Below are 24,378 nucleotides of genomic sequence, written 5' to 3' on the forward strand. Positions count from 1 at the left end.
ATCCTGATGAGCTGGCGGAGGAAGCAGACCGCTGGGAAAGGGCCAGAGGTTCTGCAGAATCATTGGTGAGGGATTCCGAAAGTAGTGGTTCAGGGATCTTCCAGCCTAGCGTGGTGGAAGAGGCTCAGTGTAGCCCAGCTAGGTCCCAGGATAGCGAGGAGGGTGTAGGGGCTCACTGCCTGGCTCAGTGGAGCAGGAGTGAGGGGGAGACCGAGGTTCCCCAGACGCCCGAAGCCCTGCCTCAGGACTTGGATGGTTTCTTTAGGGAACACCAGGTTGGGGACCTAGGCTGTCCTGTTAGTCCATTTGAGGAGGATCTCCCAATGAGTAGAGGACCTGGAGCGTCTGTAACCAGAGCTCCTGTGGTTCGAGAGGCTGGCAGTACCGCTCCGGTAGGGAGGGTACAGGAGTCCAGAGTGAGGAGTGATTGGGGGAGTTCCCCAGTGGAAGGACCAGTGGGTCAGGGACTACCCAGTTGGGCTAGGTTCCCGTGTAGTGACCCGGGTGGCGCCACTTCTGGTCTGGGGGATCGTCACGCACTGTCAGGTGGACAGAGGGCGGGAGATCTGCGCCAGACAGACAGTCACGCAATAGATGTGACATTTGTTAGCCTCAGGGGGATTGCGTGTGAATCCCCAGAAGTCCTGGAGTGCCAGGCAATTGTTCCACCAAAGGTTTTAGACCAGAGGTTGGAAGGCCAGGTTCAGGATCAGCCTGACCTGAAGGGTAGGATGACTGTAACCAGTGTCCTGACCGGTTCTTCTTCCAGAGGAACTTCTCCAGGTGGGAGAGGGCAGACCTCTGGAAGGGGGTGCAGAGGGTGGGAGAGCCCACCTCTGACCCCGGTGCAACCTGAGTGGATAAGCCCTGGGTTAGAATGGCGTTCTAGGTGTACCCCTCGTCGGAGGTGGAGGAACCCTAGGAGAAGAGGTAGGGGGAGGAGAGCCTTCCCCGAGACTCCTGGTCCGCCTGAGGTTGTAGGCCCTAGGCTGGAGTACCAGTGGCAGTCTAGTCCTGTCTGGCAGACAGGAAGAGTGGAGAATGGCTCCTATGTGCCAGGGGTTACTACCCCCCGCTCTGCGAATTGGCATGGACCAGTGGCACCTGGGTGGCCCAGGGCCTGGTCCTGGCCGCGGACAACTTGGGAGTACCAGTGGGGTAGCCCAGTTGGTCCAGACAGTGTGTTGAGAAGGAATCCCATGGGTTCACCGTGGCGTAGAACAGGAGGGTGTCCCTGCAGTTGTGGGCCTGCGTCCGTGTTCTATCGCCCCAAGCAGGGAAGTCCATCACGGTGGTGATTGGTCTACCCTGCGTTTTGGCTGGAAGGGGGTTGTGTTGGACTTTGGCCCTTAGTGCAGGTTCACCCCTAGACTTTTTGCCTGAAATGGTGACCTGGTGATGGTGATTTTTGGGATTTTGCGCACTTTCACTGTGTCCCAGTGGAAAGTGCGTGCGCACTCTGAGTGCATGTGCTGAGCTAGGCCTGCCCGCCCATAGGAATGCATGGGGAATGTATGTGTCCCTGGTAGTTCCTGATGCGTGGGGTGTACAGGCTTGAGTCTGGTATGTGTGAACTCGTGAGAGTGAATGCTGCGAGATGGTGTATGCAGCATGTATGTGTCTAGTGGGGAAGTATCATTCCTAGACATGGCTGTACGTGTGCAGTGAGGGTGCTGGCGTGTGATTGGCTGGAGCTGGCTGGCATGCCAGGCTCCAGGAAGTCTGGATGGGTCTGCCCGGTGGTGAGTGGGAGATTTGCATGAGTAATGTGTGGGAGGAGTGTACCTGTGTCCTGGATGGGCTGGGTTTTCCCCACACAATGCTGGCTCCGCCCCCCTGTGGTGTGTCTAATGACCCAAGCCCTGCCAGTGAATAGAGAGGGTGGTTGAGGTAAACAGAGTACTCAAAAACCAGCTGCGACTGGTTCCGCCCCCACTCTGCACCCTTGAACAAAGGAATGCACTGTATAAAAATGGGGCTGTGGCCCCACAGAAGTTGTTCTTTCTTGATCCTACTTGAGGGGGCTGCTGCTGCTGCTGGGGCCAGGAGGAACCGCCACTTGGACTGCCTCCCTGCCTGGAGGGCCAGTGAGCTGGCCCCTGGCCCAGCCTTGCCCCCCCTGCCTGCTAAGGAGGACTTTTGCTGGACTTTGCTTCTGCTAAGCGCCTGGGAGCGCTTTACTTGGGGCCCTAGCGCTTGAGAGCGCTTTCTTTTTGTCCTAGCGCTGAGGGAGCGCTTTATTGGCCTCTAGCTCTGTGATAGCGCTTTATTTTGAATTGTAGCGCTTGGGAGCGCTGTGATTGCCCCCTGGCGCTTGGGAGCGCCTTATCGACCTTTTAAAGCGAGTGCCCACCTCGCTGGGTTTGAATAATTGAGCGGCTGCCCACGCCGCATTTGCCTGGGGAATCACCGCCGCAGCCCGGAGGAAGCAGCCCCGCCTTTCCCCGAGCTGAGGAGAAGCCAAGGAGCAGCTGCTGGCATCACCCGGGAGCCGCGCTGCCATTGGTTGTGGCTGCGGGAGGCTCGCCGGGTGACCTGTGCTCTGATTGGCGGAGTGGAGGAAGGCGCTGCCTGCGGGGGCCGCCCGAGGCTCCCCGAGCTGGAGAGGAGCACCGGACCTGCACCGGAAGCCGGTGAGTGCATCAGACACGGGAGGGGTGCCGGTACACATTGTCGGTGTCCGCCCCCCCCCCCTCGGTAGCGCGACCTCGCGCTTGGTGTTTAGAGCCCAGAGAGGCTCGTAAAGGCGGCATTTGGTTGTTGGAGCCTGCGAGGCTCGGGGGCATTTTCTGTCTGCGAGCCCCGAGGCTCCGGGGGCATAATGTGGTAGTTGAGCCCGAGAGGCTCATTGGGGCAATTATTTCACGAGCCCTGAGAGGCTCTGAGCGCCCCACTTTCACTTCGAGTCCCCAGAGGGGGGACTCCCAAAGAGAAGCGCCACAGTTGTGTCTAGAGCCTAAGAGAGGCTCAGGGGGCCAATTTTTTTCTTGAGAGCCCAGCGAGGCTCCCACATTGGCCCCATTGTTGTTTTAGAGCCCTGAGAGGCTCTCCCTTGTTGCCCACATTGTTTTGGCCAGAGCCTGCGAGGCTCCCGCAGTGGCCCAACAGTGATTCAGCTGCCCAGCACTTCGGGGGCAGCTGCCATGTTTAGGACCCTGACACTTTGGACACAGGGCGTCCTAGCCCCAACAAGGCCAGAGGGCCTAGGGACAGTCACAGGTGGTGACTTACGTGAGTTTGGCGCAATTGTACTTTCTATGCACCTCTGAATGTATTGTTTATGCGTCATGTGCCTTTACACCTCTGAATGAATGTCATGCATTGCATCATGTGTATGTTCTTATACCCCTACAGGTATTGTGATACATAGGTGGTTGTTTTCTCCCTAGTACAGGTGGTGCTAGTGAGGTCCTGTTACCAATGATTACTGGTTGTGTGCTATTTTGTGCTATATTCTATGTACTAAGTGCTATTTCTGAAAGTGCTACTTCTGATTCCTGACAGTGGTCCAGGGGCCCTGTCTTGTAAATATCCCCTTCTAAATTCTGCCCGTGCCTCTGGCACATTGTAAAGTGTGTGTTTTATCTAATGTGTTTTGGTGTAATACAAAGGCTATTTTTATATAACCTTGTGTGGAGTTTCCTTTGTGGTGGGCCTTTGGTTGTTGTTGCTGGGGTGCGTGCGCAAATACTTAACTTACATCGCCTCCAAGTTTAGCCTTGCTGCTCGCGCCACGTTACCTAGAGGGTGAGTAGGGGTTATCTTGGCGTGTAACTCCCTTGCCCTGACTTGGGAGTGGTGGTCTCTGACTGACTTTGGCGAAAGCCCTGGCCAGCCGGGGATCCCATTTCCAACACCTGTTATGTTTTGTAAGACTGCATTGCCCGAAACTGCTGCACAATGCACTTTTAATTACTGCCATGTCTGTATGTACCTGCACTATTGAGTTTTATAACACGATGTTCTGCAAAATGAGTTTTATGAACTGTCCATGCCGTACCAATGCTATGATGTTATGTTATGTTATGTTAATGGGCATTTGTTGAGCACACTGTCACCATGAGTTTCCTGGCGCTGATAGGACACTGAGACTGTACAAGAGGGATTTTATTGGGACTGTGAGAAAAGCAGAGTTTTTAAAGATTTCCTAAATGATAAGAGGGAATATGAGGTCTTGAGTAAGAGTGGAAGAGAATTCCATAACTTGGGAGCCAGATGAGAGAAGCTGCGGCCACCTAATTTGATAAGTTTAAACCGGGGAATGACTAGAAGCTGAAGGTGAGTGGACCTCACAGTACGGGAAGGGCAGTAGGGGATAACCAAGGACTTCAAGAAAGCAGGAGAGGGACCAGTCAAGGCTTTGAAGACCAGGCAGCCAACCTTGAAGGCTATTCTTTCACTAAGTGGTAGCCAATGTAGTTGATGTAATAAAGGTTTGGCCGACTGCCATCTAGGGATTTAAAATGCCAGTCTGGCAGCCTGGTTTTGGATGATCTGTAGTCTAGACAGTAGGGGTTTGGAGAGGCCAAGGTACAAGGAATTGGAGAAATCCAGACGAGACATCACCAATGCTATTAGGACTTGTAGCAGAGCTTCAGGGGTCAAGCGGTGGGCAGCTTTCCGTATCCTGTGTAGCTGGAACATACAGGAAGATGTTACGGCGCTCACCTGGGCCTTGAGAGTGAGCTCAGAGTCAATAATGACACCGAGACTCTTTACACAGCCAGCAGGAGAAGGAGACGGACCAAGCTCAGATGGCCAGTACTGGGGGCCCCAGTGGGAAGCGCTCCTCCCAGGGAGGAGGAGCTCAGTTTTCCCAGGGTTGAGCTTTAATTGATTTTGATTCATCCAATGCTGGATGTGTATCATGACCGCCTTGAAGTTGGTGACGGCGTCAGGGGAGGAAAGGGGAAAAATAATTTGTAAGTCGTCAGCGTAATTGAATACGGTGACGTCCCAACTACCCAGGGAGTGAATGAGAGGCTGAAGATACAAATTAAAAAGGAGGGGGGACAGAGAAGAACCCTGGGGAACCCCGCAGGATGAAGGTTCACTGGTGGCGCTGAAGGGACCCAAGCTGACTGCTTGGAATCTACCCTCTAAGAAAGACTTAACCCAGGACAGGGCGAGCCCGCGGACTCCGGCGGACTCGACACGGTGGAGTAAGATGTTGTGATCCACCGTGTCGAATGCCGCCGACAAATCCAATAGGACCAATGCCTGGGGGCGTCCTCTGTCGGCATTACATCTGAGGTTGTCCAACACGGCGAGAATCACAGCCTCGGTAGAATGGGCTGGTCTGAAGCCGGCCTGGTTCATTTCCAGGAAGTTGGACTCCTCGATGAATTGCGAGAGGCAAGTAGTCACATGTGCCTCCAAGATTTTAGACAGGTAAGGCAAGAGAGAGATGGGCCGGTAGTTGGCGAGGACCGCTGGGTCCGCGCCAGGTTTTTTCAGCAAGGGCACCAGTACAGCCTCCTTGAAAGAACTAGGGACTGTGCCAGAATTAAGGGAAGTGTTGAGTAGGGGTAGAATGCAGTGCGGTAGAGTATGACAAATATCACGAAACACAGAAGGAGGACAACAATCCTTGGGGGAGCCAGATTTCACCCGAGTAGCCAGCTTGGCTAGGGAGTCGGGATCAAGTGTGGGAAAACAAGTCAGAGTGGAAGTGTTGATGGGAGGGACTATAGCTATAGCTGAGAAAGGGGAATGAGGGATGGAATTTTTAATTGCCAGGATCTTATCAATAAAAAAGGTGTTCAAGGCATTACATGACTCTGCGGAGGGGGGCAAATTCGGAAGTGTCCTGGTGTCCGATGTTAATTCACCGAGGACCTTAAAAATCTCTTTAGATTTGTTGGGGGCTGTTGATATTCTCTCGGAGAAAAAAGCAGACTTAGTTGTGATAATGGCTTTTTTATATGCTTTACGTGCAAGCACGTACGCCTCCCTATCTATACTAGAATAATTACCCCTCCACCTGCGCTCCAATTGGCGCAGCTCGAGATGTTGTGATTTCAGTGTTGAGTTGAACCATTTGTGGGATTTGCTATGGCGTGAGCGAGGGAAATGGGACAGGGGGGCGAATTGGTCGCTAGCAGTAGTGAGCCAATGAGCAATATTAGTGTCCAGTATATTGACGCCAAGAGCGTTACTGGGTAGAGGCTGAGTCTCCGCAAGAAAGGAGAGAAAGGCAGAGGAATCAAGAGCGTTCCATTTCCGAGCGATCCCACCCTCCAGAGGGGGTGGCTTGACCAGGCCCTCTACAGAAATAGAGGACTCGATCAGCGAGTGGTCAGACCAGACGCAGGGGGAAATACTCGGACAGGAGAGCGATACCCCCTGCGTCCAGATATGATCCAGAATGTGGCCCCCGATGTGAGTAGGGGTGGTGACATGCTGGGTCAGGTTTAGACTGAGGAGTGCTTCAAAGAGTTCAGTGGCGTGGGGGCCGGCATCGGCATGGATAAACCAGTAATTGAAATCACCGAACATGGCGATGCGGGCAGAAAAGGTCATCAGGGCGGCGAGCTGTTCACTAAGCGCAGCGGGAAACAGGGGCATAGGGGTGGGGGGACGATATAAGACAATAAGGGTCAAGGCACCCGCTTCCGTTGCCAGGTTGATGACAAGATTCTCAGCCTCAGGGAGACATAGCGAAGAAGACGCAATGAGTGTCAGATCTTTACGTATGATTGCCGCCACCCCCCCCGCCACGACGAGCTGTAGGCCGATTGGCATTCAACATGTAGTAGTTAGGAGGTAGGGCAGCCAGGATGTCAGGGAGGGAGAGATCAGACAGCCAGGTCTCAGTAAGCAACAGGACTTCGGGGTTCTCAGCTGTCAACAGGAGAAAAATATCGGCGTGATGTTGGGGGAGGGAACGTGTGTTAAGATATAGTATACGAATCTGGGTCTCGGACGGGGTGGAGGACGACAAGGATTTTTGGGTGAGCCTAGGAGAAGGTGTGTCAGCCGAAATGCCAAGGGATACAAGGCGGTCCCAGATTGTAGACAGAAGGGCACAAGGAGGGTGCTGTAGACCTCTAAGTGTGGCAGAAGAGTAAGTAATGGAAGGGGCAGCGCCCCAAGGCCCAGGGCCCGTCTGGCCGTGGACGGGCGCAGACGGGCTGGACTTTGGCGCGACTTCGGCGCGCTGACGGCGTGCCCGCTGCGTCCGTCCGCTGCACTCCCTGTAGGGGGGCGCCATTTCATAGGGCTGATGGCGTGAGGGGCCGAGCGCTATACCGCTCGCCTAGTGACCCTCCTCACCCAAGATGGCGGCCAACTACGAGTCCCGGCAGGACTTTAATCTCCTGCAGGGGCCGAGTGGTGATGAAAGGGGAACAGATGCGGCGCTAATAATGCCCAGCGCGCATCAACAGAAGTACCTGCACAACAAAAATTTGATTAGGAACACAAATATTAAAATGTCATTAAAATGCGCGGAATGCGCGAATCAAGTCGAGCGAGTAGCAGAAATCCCACAGAGCCACTCGGGCAAGCCTCGAGCGTCCAACCTGATCTGGATAATTGTATGTTGGTCATTACTTTTGAAAATGCATAAATAAAAATAAATAAAAACATTTAATAATATTAATTTAATTGATAATTATTTGTGTTAATTATGGAAATACATTTTATTTTTCATTTAGATTTGGGTTGTAAATTGTGTAGTGTTATAGGCTCGGATTTTATTAGTATAAATATATGTGATAATTTTTTTGTTTATAAATAATTTCTAACTAAAACATTGTTTGAAAAATACTTTTATATTTTATTTAATATAATATTTTTAGGTATTTGTGATATGCATTTTACATTATAATATGTGTTTTTTAAATTTATGATAATAAATGTATTTGTGTTTTAATTTTTAACATATTTATAAATATATATATATTTTTTTGTTTTTCAAACATTTTCTGTTGTTGACATTTTGTTTGTTATTAATTTTGAATTGACTGCAGTGGGAATAGTCATTTTTATCCCTCCGAAATCCGGCCCTTTCCTCTACTATTACACTCACTGGAGTGGCAATAGTAATTTTTACCCCTCTGCTATCCAATACTTTCACTACTGTTGCACTTTTTAGAGTAGGAATAACCAGTTTTACCCCTCCACTATCCAACACTTTCCCTACTGTTACACTCACTGGAGTGGGAATAGTACTTTTTACCTCTCAGGTATCCAACACTTTCCCTACTGTTGCACTCACTGGAGTGGGAATAGTAATTGTTACCTCTCCGCTATGCAACACTTTCCCTACTGTTGCAATGACTGGAGTGGGAATAGTAATTTTTACATCTCCGCTATCCAACACTTTCCCTACTGTTGCACTCATTGAGTGGGAATAGTAATTTGTACCCCTCTGCTATCGAACACTTTCCCTACAGTTGCACTCACTGGAGTGGGAATAGTAAATTTGACATCTCCACTATCCAACACCTTCCCTACTTCTGCACTGACTGGAGTGGGAATAGTAGCTATCCAACACTTTCCCTACTGTTACACTCACTGGAGTGGGAATAGTAATTTTTACCTCTCAGGTAGCCAACACTTTCCCTACTGTTGCACTCACTGGAGTGGGAATAGTGATTGTTATCTCTCCGCTATCCAATACTTTCCCTACTGTTGCAATGACTGGAGTGGGAATAGTAATTTTTACATATCCACTATCCAACACGTTCCCTACTGTTGCACTTATTGGAGTGGGAATAGTAATTTTTATCCCCCCGCTATCCAACACTTTCCCTATTGTTGCACTCATTGAGTGGGAATAGTTATTTTTACCCCTCTGCTATCGAACACTTTCCCTACAGTTGCACTCACTGGAGTGGGAATAGTAAATTTTACCTCTCCACTATCCAACACCTTCCCTACTACCGCACTGACTGGAGTGGGAATAGTCATTTTTATCCCACTGTTATCCAACACGTTCCCTACTGTTGCATTGTCTGGAGTTGGAAATGTAAGTTAGAATATTCTTAATTTGTTTAATGTTTTAATTAATAATAGAATGTTTTTTACCATTCATTTTAGGTTACTGGTATATGTATATTTATATATTTATTTGTTACATTTTTATATAGTTTTTATATTATAAAATAAATGTAAATTAATAGTTTGTTTTACAGTAAATATATATAATAAATTATTAATTTTTTAGGTTAACTTGATTTGTTATTTTTGTTAAAATGTATACTATTTATTTGTAATTTAGTTTATTAAATATATTTTAAAAAAATTATATGTATATAAAACAATATTTTTTACATCTATATTTATGTCATCGATATTTTTTTCTCGATATTTTTCTACTTACATTTATAGATATAGGATGTTGATATTTTTGACATGTAGATTTATGACTCAATATTGTGGTATGGGGATGTTTTGGGTGTTGATGGTTTGTCAGTAAACTGAGCAATTTTAAGCAGCCTGCTTTCAATGTGGCCCAATACATATCAGATATCACGACTAATGGAAGGGGCAAAGAAAAACAGCAGGTTCTGGGGCTTAGTGGAATAATCCCTCCACTTTATTTTAACACACATTTTATTGAGAATGGCAGATACATTTCTGGCATTTCAGTAGACAAAGATGTTTACATTTTTAAAGTTATCAATAGCATAATGGTTAAAGCTGTATCAGATAACATACATATGTTGTTTATTTCTCATTTCCAATGGTATACAGTACTGTTTTCATGCTTTTATTACCTACAGTCTTAAATTGTTCAGAATTTTGCCATAATATTGTACTATGTGTCAACTTTCATAATACCCAAACCCACCCCATAAACAATTGTATCAACACTAAAAACTATTGCCGCTGTGATCGATTTGCACCATATTAGGCGCATAGTAGTATGCGATAGTCACATCCGATGAGAAAGGGGAGGACAGGGAATTAAGGAAGGAAAGGACGAGGAGCGAGGAAGGGGAGGATGGGGGACCCGAGAGGGGGCATCCCCATTACTCAGAGGCCCTGTATGGGTAGGAATCAATGGGCCTCATCACAATCTTCTTGTGTACTCTGGGAGTGTTCTGACATCTCTTCTGTCTCTGCCTTAAACAGTTCTATTAGTTGTGCCCATTCCAGGGATATTGTACGTTTTCTCAACCCCCTATACTCCTCGCGTTGCAGAGCCTCTCTCTCTGCTACTGCCCAACAGAGTACTTCTTCTCTCCATGTGCCTTCACGTGGTGCCGTGCGGGATTTCCAGTGCTGTGTGATCAATCTTTTTCCAAGCATCAGAGCTAAGCCCGCAAACCGTTGAAGCAACTTTGCTTTCTTAGGGAGATGAAAAAGGCCCAGGAGAAAGGCCTCATTAGTATACCAGTCTGTGCATTCGGTTAGTGACAACAGCCTCTGGATAATCTCCAACCAGAACCCACCCAGCACTTTACAGGACCACCCCATATGAATAAAATCAGCATCCTGCACAGGACATCTTGGGCATTTCGAAGAGGTAGCTAGGTAAATTTTTCATAGTGTTTTTGGGGTGAGATAAGCCCTGTGTAATATAAATAACCGTATTACTTTTAGTCGATAATTTTGAGAAACCCTTCTAGGGTGTTTTAGCATAAGGGCCCACTCTATCCTCTAATTCTCGCATTGTAGTATTGTTTCCCATTGTTGTAGGAGATGCCGCAATGGGGTATTTAAATGTTTCCTCAGTCCTTGATATAACCATCGAATAAGCCGGCGGCTGTGCCCCATTATGTGAATGCTACAAAAGGGGGTGGTGATGGACGGAGCATCCCAATCAATCAAACACTCACACCCAGTCAAAAGATCTGGGTTTAATCCATCACCGTTCTTTAGCCCACTCTGTCACACCAGTTCAGACATGGCTATATGCAAATCAGTCTGACCCTGTGCCTCATGGGAACAGTCCAGCCCGAACTGCCAAGCCATGTCTTCCCTGGACCGGAAACAAGCTTCCGAGGACCGGTTTCTGGTATTCCAGCCGTCTTCAGCCCGGCTTGCTTGAATCCAGTGGCAAAGTGAGCAAGGGACTCACGTCTGAGCATACCCTGCCACACTTATGGCGGCCAAAAGCGGTACAAAAGGGGGTGGTGATGGACGGAGCATCCGAATCAATCAAACACTCACACCCAGTCAAAAGATCTGGGTTTAATCCATCACCGTTCTTTAGCCCACTCTGCCACCCCAGTTCAGACATGGCTATATGCAAATCAGTCTGACCCTGTGCCTCATGGGAACAGTCCAGCCCGAACTGCCAAGCCATGTCTTCCCTGGACCGGAAACAAGCTTCCGAGGACCGGTTTCTGGCATTCCAGCCGTCTTCAGCCCAGCTTGCTTGAATCCAGTGGCAAAGTGAGCAAGGGACTCACGTCTGAGCATACCCTGCCACACTTATGGCGGCCAAAAGCGGTACAAAAGGGGGTGGTGATGCAAGGAGCATCCGAATCAATCAAACACTCACACCCAGTCAAAAGATCCGGGTTTAATCCATCACCGTTCTTTAGCCCACTCTGCCACCCCAGTTCAGACATGGCTATATGCAAATCAGTCTGACCCTGTGCCTCATGGGAATAGTCCAGCCCGAACTGCCAAGCCATGTCTTCCCTGGACCGGAAACAAGCTTCCGAGGACCGGTTTCTGGCATTCCAGCCGTCTTCCGCCCAGCTTGCTTGAATCCAGTGGCAAAGTGAGCAAGGGACTCAAGTCTGAGCATACCCTGCCACACTTATGGCGGCCAAAAGCGGTACAAAAGGGGGTGGTGATGGACGGAGCATCCGAATCAATCAAACACTCACACCCAGTCAAAAGATCTGGGTTTAATCCATCACCGTTCTTTAGCCCACTCTGCCACCCCAGTTCAGACATGGCTATATGCAAATCAGTCTGACCCTGTGCCTCATGGGAACAGTCCAGCCCGAACTGCCAAGCCATGTCTTCCCTGGACCGTAAACAAGCTTCCGAGGACCGGTTTCTGGCATTCCAGCCGTCTTCATGGAAGACATGGCTTGGCGGTTCGGGCTGGACTGTTCCCATGAGGCACAGGGTCAGACTGATTTGCATATAGCCATGTCTGAACTGGGGTGACAGAGTGGGCTAAAGAACGGTGATGGATTAAATCCAGATCTTTTGACTGGGTGTGAGTGTTTGATTGATTCAGATGCTCCGTCCATCAACACCCCCTTTTGTAACGCTTTTGGCCGCCATAAGTGTGGCAGGGTATGCTCAGACGTGAGTCCCTTGCTCACTTTGCCACTGGATTCAAGCAAGCCGGGCTGAAGACGGCTGGAATGCCAGAAACCGGTCCTCGGAAGCTTGTTTCCGGTCCAGGGAAGACCTGGCTTGGCGGTTCGGGCTGGACTGTTTCCATGAGGCACAGGGTCAGACTGATTTGCATATAGCCATGTCTGAACTGAGGTGGCAGAGTGGGCTAAAGAACGGTGATGGATTAAACCCAGATCTTTTGACTGGGTGTGAGTGTTTGATTGATTCAGATGCTCCGTCCATCAACACCCCCTTTTGTACCCCATTATGTGAATGGACTTCAATAATTGAAAGGTAGGAGGCTCCCTCTGATCTATCAACCAATATTTCCGAATGAATTGTGTAATTGCTGCATGTGTGAGAAATAGGGATCCTGGTACTGCATTGGTACGTACAAACTCTTCGAGGGGCATCAGGTTGCTATCTAAGAAGAAATCACTGACCGTTTTTGGAATATTCCCTCCACTATAGACGCTTGTTAACCTCACGTTCACAGGCTCGAATTCCCGTGGGTCCACTCAGCTGTCCATCCTTCTTACTAAGCCTGGACGGTGAACTCCGTTCCATTTGCAGAGTTTTCCTCATTTTGTGGAGTTCTGAAAAACACTGCAGAGCCTTGCTCGCCAAAATCAAGTTGATGAGCACGAGAGAGGAAAATCCACTTCCTGGTGAGATTTTTCCTCATTCGGGATCGCCAACGTTACGTTGGCGAGCACGAGCATGGAAATTCAACCTCCATGTGAGATTTTTCAACGCAGGAGGTCAGATTTCTGATTGCGACCTGTCCAGTATGCTTGCAGTAGCTCGCAATCTACTTCAGTGGCAGAAAGGAATCAGCACCCCCTTGCACTCTGCATGGTGCCGTTCATGATGACAGCACAGTTTGGACAAACACCGAGCGCTGAAATTCACTGCAAACAGTATTTATCTAACGCACTCTGCCACTTGCTCAGCACCACGCATTGTGGCAGTGGTTTTTTGCACTTAGCGGAGTTCCGCGAACTTCGCTAAGGCGTACTTCTTAGGTTGATAAAAATTAGTAAATTGAGTTGGGTAACAATTAAATATTTCAACACCAAGATGCCCTTCAAGGTGAACGGGTGCTGGTTCACCAGGTACCCACATCCTTCATAGAAGCCTTTCAGCACTGTTTCTATTTCAGATTTGAGGGTAACACTTGTCACACTGCAGAGGACTTCATCATCATATGCCCCTTTCACTTTTTGAGATTAGTTCCATTACATGTGCACCAAAAATCAATAATGTAACAGCTTTCATGCCTTTTATATGTGATAAGAGACATTGTAAACCTCCTCATTCTTTCCATTTCAACTTAAACATGGAGCTAAAAACACTAACCAAATACTCAGATTAATATTAATTGGTCAAATGTCTACAATGTCGAGATATTACAATCTCTATCAGATATAAAATAAAATGGCATAACCAATAGGTGTGGCCTTTTGTTTTTTTAAGTACTGATAGCAAGCTCACAATGGGCCTGATTATGAGTTGCACAGTACTGTGGTAATGTTAAAAATGCCTGCTATTTTACTGGTACTATGCAGTGAACCATCCTGTGACCATCCAGTTATGAGTCAAATTCCTTGGGGTTGGTTGCTACCATCTGGGATCACTTTTTCCAGTTATAAAACCACACACAATTCCCAGTTCATTGAGGTTTAACAAACCTATTTGCCACTTACTCTGAGCAAGTAGGGAAAGGTAGTGAGTAGAAACAGGGAGAATTGCATTCTTCACCCCATCAGAAAAAAAACATTAAGAATTCGTAGCTGAAGAAGGCTGGTGTGGTTCCCCCACACCTGGAAAAACCAGGTGTGGGAAAAAAACTTATCCCAAATTAAAATTAAACAGGAGAAACATTCTATGGGATAACTCCGAATGGGGACCAGTGTCTGATGAAATGCAAACAGTTATAGAATGTTAATTACAAGGTCCTCTACAAGGATATTTGGACCATAATAGTAAGCATGGAATATAAAATATCAAACAAATAAGCCTGGGTGGGGAACTCCTCTCCGCTTGCGGAGTGTGCAGACTTTTCTGCACTGTGCTCTCAGCGGAGTTCCAAAAAAACCCATTCCTCGAGGTAGAATTTTTTTCCTCGCTTGTGTGAGAAAAATTGACCTCCCTTCACTCACGCTCTCCAATGCCAAGTTTGCAATCGCAAGCAAGCAATATCCACGTCCCAGTGAAATTTCTCAACACGGGTGATCGGATTTCTCAATGCGACCACTCACGTTGAGAAACATTCTGTTTGCGTTGAGAAAATTGCCACTCGGGTAGAAAATCTACTCAATTGGCAGAAAAATGCGCATGATGCTGTTTGTGTTGATTTTCCAGCGCTGGACAAACAAACAGCGCTGGAAATCAATGCGAACAGTTATTACCAAGAGCACTCCGCCACTTGCAGAACTCCGCATAGCGCGTCAGAATATTTTGTCACATTGCGGTGTACTGCCACGGAGAACTCTGAGATCTTCACCCAGGCTTAAAAAACAATAAGCAGCCCTAGACTAGAATATGCACACAGGAATGGGAAGGATCCAAATGTTATATCATGACATCACTAGCTTTGGCTGTATTGTTAGTGTGTGAAATCTCATTTTCAAGATGTTCTGGATACATGTGTATATCACAGAATACCTTGTGAATGAATAACCAAACAGAAATAGGCAGAATCTTCTCTTGATGCCACGACATACACTATCTCTTCTATCCTTTGATAAATAAGTGAATTGGCTTCACTATATTTCTTCAGTATTCTCCTCACTTCCCAGCTGCCTTATCTCTGCCACAATATTGTGGTAAACAATATTGGTGACAACAATTTTGTGTCAAAAATATTGTTTACCCCAGTATTGTGCACCTATACTTATTATAGTCAGTACAAAATTATCGGAAAAAAATATCATTGACACTAATATTGTACAAAACTTGACAACAAATATAATATAAATAGAGTTTATATTGGTGATTGTTAAATATTTAAATGTGTACATTTTATATGATGTAAATTAAATATATTTTACTGATATTTAATACAATAAATACACTTATATATATATATTAAATATACTTATATAAACACACAAACACATATATATGCGTTTGTGTATATATATATATATATATATATTCACTCAAAAACCAAAGGTTTCAGGGATGTTATATTTAGTTGGACACTTCATTCGTATAAAACCAGAGAAATTCAGCCATTATAGTTAGTAGAGCTAACTATAACTCGCGCCCCTGCAATGCACTGCTGATGATGTCACATATTACATCACTCATGGAAATCAAGCTTTCCGAGGGTCGATGATGTCGAGGAACATGGCAGCCACTAGCTAGACACTAGCAGATGTGGGCAACAGTCCGGGGGCTATCTCACTGGAAGAGCAAGAGAGCTGGAGAGAGGAAGAGCGGGAGAACAGTGAAGCAGAAAGGAACAGAACACAGCAGGGAAAAATACTCAGCTTTCTATTTTCGGAGAGTTCAAAGTGGACTGAAGTACGTACCTGTAGCAGTCCAGGGTGCTGGGCAATGTTCATGGAGCCCGGTTTCACGCCAGGAAGACGCGGGAAGTACAGCGCGGAGTACAGCTGGTGCACTGGAGAGAGGCAGCTGGAAGCCTCCAACGGATCTGGTGGGCTAGAATCAGGGGCAGAGGCAGAACAAGCAGGGCTTGTCTGCATCAGATGGAAGAGGTGGTGGCTGAGGGGAGAGGCCTGTCTGGAGCAGAGAAACAGCAGATGCGAGGACCAAGAGAGTGGGGAGAAGTCTCTTGCATATGGAGACAGGGATCCACAAGGAAGGTGAGTTCCCCTCCAGGTATACGCTGAGGACTAGGGATATTGGAGGTAAGGCAAGTCTTCTTCCCATCACACCAGATGCCCTGCCTGACTTACCACAAGAAGGAAGTCCATATTTAAGGCCAAAAGGGTGTGACAAAGGGTGTCCTCGCAAGGTAGAAGGACTGAGGGGGTCCCTGAAGAAAAACAGTGAGGGAAAGAATATAAAAAAATCTTGCCTCCCACTCGGGAGAGTTAAAGTAACTCCGTCACTCAAATCCTTTTTTCATGTGTTGCCAAGCATGCAGAAAGATAATGTTGCAAGCACAAGTTCTAGCCCTAAAGAGCATATTCCTGAAAATACAATGGTCTGTGCTAGCAACATGGGAAAAGACAAAAATACTGAAAACACTGCTGGAATGAGTACTTCGAGTAATTCGAGTAATCCGTGCACCTAGAGAGGTCAGAGCAGGGCCCCGCAGCAGGATATAATAACAGTCCCAGTAAGCAATAGATATTCGGCTCTGACATCAGTCGAGGAGCTGGAAGCACCACCATCAGAAATTAACAGGGATAACCAGAATTGCATAACTAGTTCAGGAGAAAGAGCATCTGCAACAAACGTAGAGGCAGAGATCTCACTGGCTAATTTGCTATTGGAGCTGAAACATGATCTAAAAGACCGTTTTGAGGTATCAGAGGCTAACGAACTAGGCATACAAGTATCTTGCTCTGAACTAGCCCACAAGCTGGATGAGGTTACCTCCCACACAAAGATTTTGGTGGAAGAAGTTGGTGCTGTAAAACAGGACGCCGAGAAGAAAGCAATCGAGATCTCTAATCTTGGCAAACAAAACCAAATGCTAAGAGAATATATAGAGAGAATTGAGAATAACTCTTGCAGGAATAATATAAGATTCTTAAATATTCCCGAAAGTGAGGAAGGGCCAGAGATGAAGGCTTTTATAATCTCCCTTCTTCGGAAAATGATCCTGAAGGATAAGGATGAGATAAATCTTGAGAGTGAAATACAGAGGGCACACAGAGAACCGTTTCGATGTAACCCACCGATGGAACCAAATCATGAAAGATCTTGTTAAACTTCCTTTCCGACAATATCAAGGAGGAGATACTTAGCAGTGCTTTAAAAAATGGCCCATTCATGGTTAATGGTTATTCCTTTCTGGTTAGATCTGATGTATGTAAGTTCACAGAACAAAAGCAGTTGGAGCTAGACAGAAAGATGGAGGAGCTTCGAAGGTTAGGAGCCAAAGTCCAGTTAAAGTTCCCCGCTACACAACGCATAATGTGGAATAATAAAATGTACAACTACCGCTCAGTGGATGACGCTGAAGCATTAATAAACAGAATGAGCAACCAGAATACTGCGAAGTAAAAGCTCTGTAGCTCTCCAGCTCTCTAGTAATGTATACATTAGTAGTGGGTCAGTAAATTCCCTCCAATGGTACGCCTATAGGCATTATTATGCCTAATAACATAGGGAGGGTTCCTCAGGGTGGGCACAGCAGGGGAAGCGGGGGTGGTGTGGGAGCACAGGTGGGGAGCAGTGGGGGAAAAAACTAAAAAAGTCTTCAACACATTTTATGCAGGAATATTTCTTCAACTCAGGATTGATAACAGGAAGGGAACCTATTAAGAAAGATGGCTTCAATTAACATTCCAAGCATCAAAATTCTAACTTGGAATGTGAATAGTCTGAGGTCCAAACATATGCAGCGGAAAATATTGGAATATTTTAAAAATAGTCAGGCACAAGTAATGCTTTTGGAAAATGAGAGAAGGGAGTTGTTTGGGAGATCCAGTTGGGTCCAAAACTTTATTGTCTCAGATCAACTATGTTGCAGTAAGGGAGTGACTTTTCTGATTAGGAGTGGTTGCGAAATAGAAATGAAAGAGTCCAGCACAGATAGCTCGGGTAGGTGGGCTTCAGCCCATTTACAGTGGGCAACTGGGATTTTTTATGTATGGGATACTATGGACCCAATGAGGATAACCCTCAATACATTGTAGATCTAGAATTGAGGATGGCATCAATCTCTGTTCCCGTAATTGTAGGTGGAGACTTCAATGTCTTGTTGGACCCTGTGCTAGATCGGTCTACAAGAAGAGAGACTTTATATGTCCCCAGAATGAGGAATGCCCTGAAAAAGCATGATATGTGATTTTAATTTAGTGGATGTTTGGAGACATTTGAAGGGCAAAACAAGGGGGTACACGTACCATAGCAAAAAACATCACCACTTTTCGCAATTTGACTATTTGTTAGCTGATAGATCTTTTGCAGCAAATATTAAGAAGATCAAGCATTTCCCTGCCCACATCCCAGACCACTCACCTGTAATGGTAACCATACAAGCTTTGGAGCCATAACCACCTAGGAGATGGAGTTTAAGACATGCACTGCTCCTAGAAGAGGGGGTTGAGATAGCTCTGAAGGAAGCAACAACGGAATACTTTGTTAACAATCAAGAAACTGCTCCCTTTGGGTATTTGATAGGATGGCATTTAAGGCATATATCCAGGGAATTCTAAAAAGCCTAACTACATTAGAAAAACAAAAATTTTGTATAACACTGGGGAATAAGGAAAAGGAGATTGGAATTTTAGAGGAGGCTATATATTCAATGAGTATGGGGGAAGAAAAAGCAAGGATGGAAGAGAGGTTAATCGAGGCACAATTGGAATTTAAAATAAAAATAGAGCAAAAGTGTAAAGCTAGATGGCAAGCAGCGAATATAAAGGAATTCGAATATGGTAAAAAAGCAGGTGCTCTGCTTGCCTGGAAAGCAAGAGATGAAAGGTCAAGGAATGATATAAAAGAGCTAAAAAGTAAAACAGGAGGAAAGTTGGATTACTGGGATTCTATGCAGGAGCACATAGCTGCATTATTTTCATAGCTTTACACGGAAAATAGTATCTCTGATACCACAAAGATCAGATGTTGACTTAGCTTGCTTGATCTTCCGTTACTGAGTGAAGAAGGGAAAGAAATACTGGAAGCACCAATCACAAAAGAAGAGATAAAAGGAACAATAAAAAAGTCTAAAAATGGGAAGCCGGCAGGGCTTGATGATCTCCCGGTGGAAGTATATAAAAACATAGTTGAAGAAATATTAACTACCTGGGAGAAGTTGTTCAACTCAATATATAGAGGGGAATTGCAGGCCCCTGAATCATGCTGTGAAGCCTCTCTAGTTTTAATATTGAAACCTGCTAAGGACCCGGCTAAGGCAGAATCATACCGGCCAATATACCTGCTAAATGCTTACTATAAGATCTTTGTCAGCATTTTAGCAAGGAGGTTATCCAGAGTAATACCTCAATTGATACATGAGGACCAGAAGGGGTTTATCCCCGGAAGCCCCAGAAGGCAAATGTGTGAGTTGACTCAACAACTAATAGGATGCATTGACATACCTACAGAAAGATCTGTCCCCTTGGCGGTTGTCACATTGGACGCCGCTAAGGCGTTTGATCGAGTTTGCTGGGTATGTTTATGGGTAGTCTTATAACATATGGGATTTGGGTCAGACTTTATAATCACACTAAAAAAAATATATAACTGTTTAACAGCTAGGATTCTTTTAAATGAGTCCTTACTAAGAGTTTTAAGATCACGAGAGGGACACAACAGGGCTGTCCAATATCACCCCTGTTATTTCATTTATATATCGAGCCATTTGCTCAGGCGCTTCGTCAGGATAACCAGGTAAAGGCTTTCCGTATAGGTATGTTTGAAAAAAAAATCTCTTTATAGGCAGATGATCTAATCATATGTACAGCAGACCCGGTAACAACAATCCCAAGGATCGAGCAATTGGCGGACGAATTTGGGGCCTTGTCTGGATACCTAGTAAAGAGAGAAAAAATGGGATAATGTGCTGGAACATCCCAGACTGGAGGAGGAGTGTACAGAGAGAGATTAGGTATTTAGGAATTAACATTCTCAATACAGTGCAGGATGTTCCACAGCATAATCTTGAGAGAATCATAAAGGAAATGGAGAGAACATTAACTAGGTGGAAGAATCTCCTGTTAATTGTATATGGAAGGGCCAATTTGATTGAAATGATGATTCTGCCGAAACTTACATTTCTTTTTAACTGCATGCCTTTAACATTCCAGAGGAGGTTAATGGATAAAATACGGGGTAAATTGAGTAGTTTTGTTTGGGCAGATAGGGGCACACGTATGTCCTGGAAGAAACTTAGGTGTAAATTGGCAGAAGGAGGGCTTGCACTACTCAGACATAAAATGATACTGTATGGCATTCCAATTTAAAAATTGTACGGTTTTACTATGTACACCAGGGCACAGGGTGTGGGGGGGGTTTGTGTTAGGAGAGGAGATGATTAAAGAGTGGGGTGGGAAGGGTTTTTTGTTTAAGTTTGGTACAAAGAAATTTTTCAAAAAAGTTACATTAAAGATGTTGAAGGCAGCTCTGATTTTGTGGGTACAGATCAGGAACATATTAGGAATCGGTTATTATTCAGGAGAGGCTCCAATATGGGACTCACCTTGTGATCCTGAATGTTTGCAGTACCAACTGAGCGTCCCACGTAGGAGGGCAGGAATAGAGTTCTGGGGGGACCTGATAGTGATGGATGAAGTGGTCCTATGGGAAGTATTATGGAGTAAGACAGGGGGATCTCAGTCTTGGTTTAAATTTCCTCAGTTAAAGTCCTGGGGGAAGGCGAATAGGCATGAGACTAAGAGTCTTTGGGAGTACGAAATAAAATGAAAGAACAAAACTATAGTGAAGAAGGAAATAAGCGGATGGTACCACGCACTACTGACTTCCGAGGAGAAACAAATCAAAGCCCCCTACGAAATATGGGACGAGGTGATGCAGATTCCTGAGCCACAAAAATTATGGCAGCTTTCTTATAAGTTGCTTTACAAAATGGTTAAACCATCGAACTTGAAGAGGAACCACTTCTTTGTGGCAAATAGACTTTACTGCACTTCACAGAAACTAGCAAAGTTTATCACCGATGCCCCCCCAAATGTTGCAGGTGCAGAGTAATGAGTGCTAATGATAAGCATATGTTTTTTGAATGTCCTCGGTTAGAGGAGTACTGGTCTGAGGTGGAAAAGAAAATTAATGAAACGTTTTACACAAACATCAAAGTTAGCCTCTTATTGATAATGCTGTGGGTAGATGATAAGCCATGTAGTGTCATCATTGGGGATAAACAGGCTTTGCTATTTTATCTAATCCTTCTCGCTAGGTGGGAAATTTGTAAAAAATGGATTGAACCCGCCCTGGACTGGAATGGTTTCATAAGTGTGTAACCCCTTCTGTCCAATGATTACACCTGCGTGGTCTGTGCAGCCAGGATACTGAAGGGAACGAGCGCTGGAGCTATTGAAATAGCCCAAAAGCCTGGGAAGGTATAGATCGGTTGACAGGCTGTTATTTGCATATAATGGTGCTATTAGAACAAAGTATTACATCACTCATGACATGCTCAGTGACATCACTGATGACATCTCAAATGACATCACTGATGACATCATCCAGTGATTGTGCAAGGGGAGCTCCTGACATGCATCTCCCCTTGGCCAAAAGGAATCTGTGTTGCGTTTTGGAAGCGAGAGCCACATCTACAGCCTGAACCGCTGAACAGACTTACACCAAATTTGTCAGGGAGGTAGATGTTGGGTTGAAGGAAGTGCCTTTTGCCTATTTGGTGTAAATCTGTTAAGGAGATTTTGAGAAATGTAAGTTTAAAATTATAGTAATATCAATGGCTGCAGCTATTTCATGGAGGTTTTGCAACAAATCGCAAATACACACGCCAACGGGAATGCTCTGATTGGGTGAACGCAAACTCAATAGGAAGTTGCAGCCACCATTGTTTCTATCGGGAACGGTTCCAGTGGCTGAAAATTTGTGTGAAAGCCCACATAAGGGGTCATAGTGGTGATACTCTGATCCCTTAGTTGAGAAAGGGTGGTGTTAGTGATACAAGTTATGTGTCCAAAATTGACTTTTTTAAATCACACGTTATATTCGCAACGACACTGCGACCTTCAGCATGGCCCCTCGCGACTATCAACGTCATCACGAATATTGGTGAAAATGTTAAAAAAATAGATCAATGAATTAGTATGCATTGTTATAGAGACATTGATAAATGATTTTATATAGTTTTTTAGATAGTAAGTTATCTACATTGATGGGTAAAATTAATTATATAGTTATAATTTTTTTATATGGTAGTGGTTATTGAATTCCTGCTTTTGCTTTCAGTTTTCGCGATGTGTCCTCGGTGATCACGAGGACCGATGTCATCGCGATCTCCGACCTCACCGCGAAAATGGAAAATAGGTTTTAGAGATGGTTACAGTAGTAAAACATGAGTTTGAAGTTTACAGTAATAAACCTCTAGTGTGTGTAGGAAGTGGCACGCTTAGGGCACCAGACTCACTACCAACCACCTCTCAGCCTTCCAATACCAAATGAAGAGTTGGTCAGACAGTAGCGAATACAAACCAAGTATATGTTTATTCAGATACACTTGAGTGGAGCCCCGTCTTCCCAGTCGCTTAGGGGTGCCGCAGAGAGGACTAACTTCAGCACACATGGAGATATATTATGTAAATTTCAGAACCAAGGAAGACCCACGTATAATGGAATTTTCCAAGCAGGTGCAGCTAAGACAAAGAAGTACAGTAGGATGGGTTTCGATTCTTAGGCCGGGCACACAGTATCTTCAACCCAAGGTCATCTGTCCATGCATGCTGCTAGACTGGTAGGGTAAGCGCTTCTATCTAGAGGGAAAGGTATGCGGTAATAAATACAGTGTATTCAATAGCAGAGGAAGGCCTAACCTTGGAGAAATGAAACTTTCCACAGCCTGCTTCGTGAAGAGACAATAAGTAGCTAATGGTATGATTCAAAATGACGGCTAAACATAAAATGGTGCCACAAATGCTAACTTACATAAAACAATTGCACGAACAGAATAGCAAAAACATGTTCATTTCATCAGACCCTCCTTTTAGCATTTGCTAACTAATTTATGTGGTGGGCAGAGAGGACATAACATGCTTGTGGGCAAAGGGACATATGTACTCGGAACAATCCATATACTCAGTATCAGTAATAGAAACTGCAAGGGATGATATAGAAACAAAAATTCCTTTGTCAACCTGCATCATTTGTTGATGCCTCTTTGTAACATAACTGCTGAATTAGTATCATGAACTGGCATTTTCAGCTTGGGAGTGAGGATAGTGACACAATAGGAGCAACAAGCTGGGAGACATTGTATGCAGAGGCAACACTTAAAGATGATACCAGCACACACGCTAGGAAAATGAAAATCTTCCAACCCCAGGACGTGAGTATGTTCAAGAACCATCCCGATAGAGTCCCAGTACCTGTCTCTTGATGTATGTCAGATGAAAGTCTATGCAATTTTTGAATAGCTGCATATATGTTCAGAGCGTGATCAGGTATGTAAACACAACAACTGCTGCCAATGACATGACAAGCCCCACCCCTATCTGCAAGTATGACGTCTAACACCATTAGGTTCTGCAAAGTGACTAATTTCGTAGCCTAAAGCTCAGCAGTGAAGTTTGTCAGAAATTGAGCAGTTGTATTAATAGCCCCCTCCACAACACTTGTTAGCTGACAAAGTTGAAGACTATTAGCCATGGGGCCCCAAAATGGTAGGAGACCCTTTATGGCATCCCCAAACTGTTGTGCGGTGGTATCTGTCTGATCTATATCCTTTGTGTCTACAACCCTTCTGACTCGTGGCAAATATGTACTTCTACGCAGCAGATGATGATCTTTATTATAATTGGAGGGAGCAACATACACAGGGGGAAGGAGGAAAGAGAGATAACATCTGCCTGACCATGCCCTCGGAAGCCAGGCATTGGCTTAGGGTCCACAGACAAAGTAGACATTATGGGGTAGGACTAAGGGCAGACTATTAATCGTTCTCAGTCTGTAGGTGAAATTGCATTTACTCTCTCCCAACTTTACCTGCCCAGTCCCCTGGACACAGAAACTAGCTGTTGTGATGACTACGGACACCAGCATAGGTTTGTCCTTGGTAATATTGCGAGTTTGGAAATATTGAAAATACTGTGAGGTGTTGAACCTTTGGAAATCCGCCATTTCCATTCAAAGCCATGTTTCGTTCTTCGCTGTTTCGTATGTGCTCATACAGGATTTTGGGGACAAGTAGCGAAGGTCCCTCATCCTGCCGGTTCTATGGGAGTAAACCTGTGATGAAAATATCTATACTCTACCACAGTGCGAGAA

Source organism: Lissotriton helveticus, chromosome 7 (genome assembly GCF_964261635.1).
Source record: "Lissotriton helveticus chromosome 7, aLisHel1.1, whole genome shotgun sequence".
Lineage (NCBI taxonomy): Eukaryota > Metazoa > Chordata > Amphibia > Caudata > Salamandridae > Lissotriton > Lissotriton helveticus.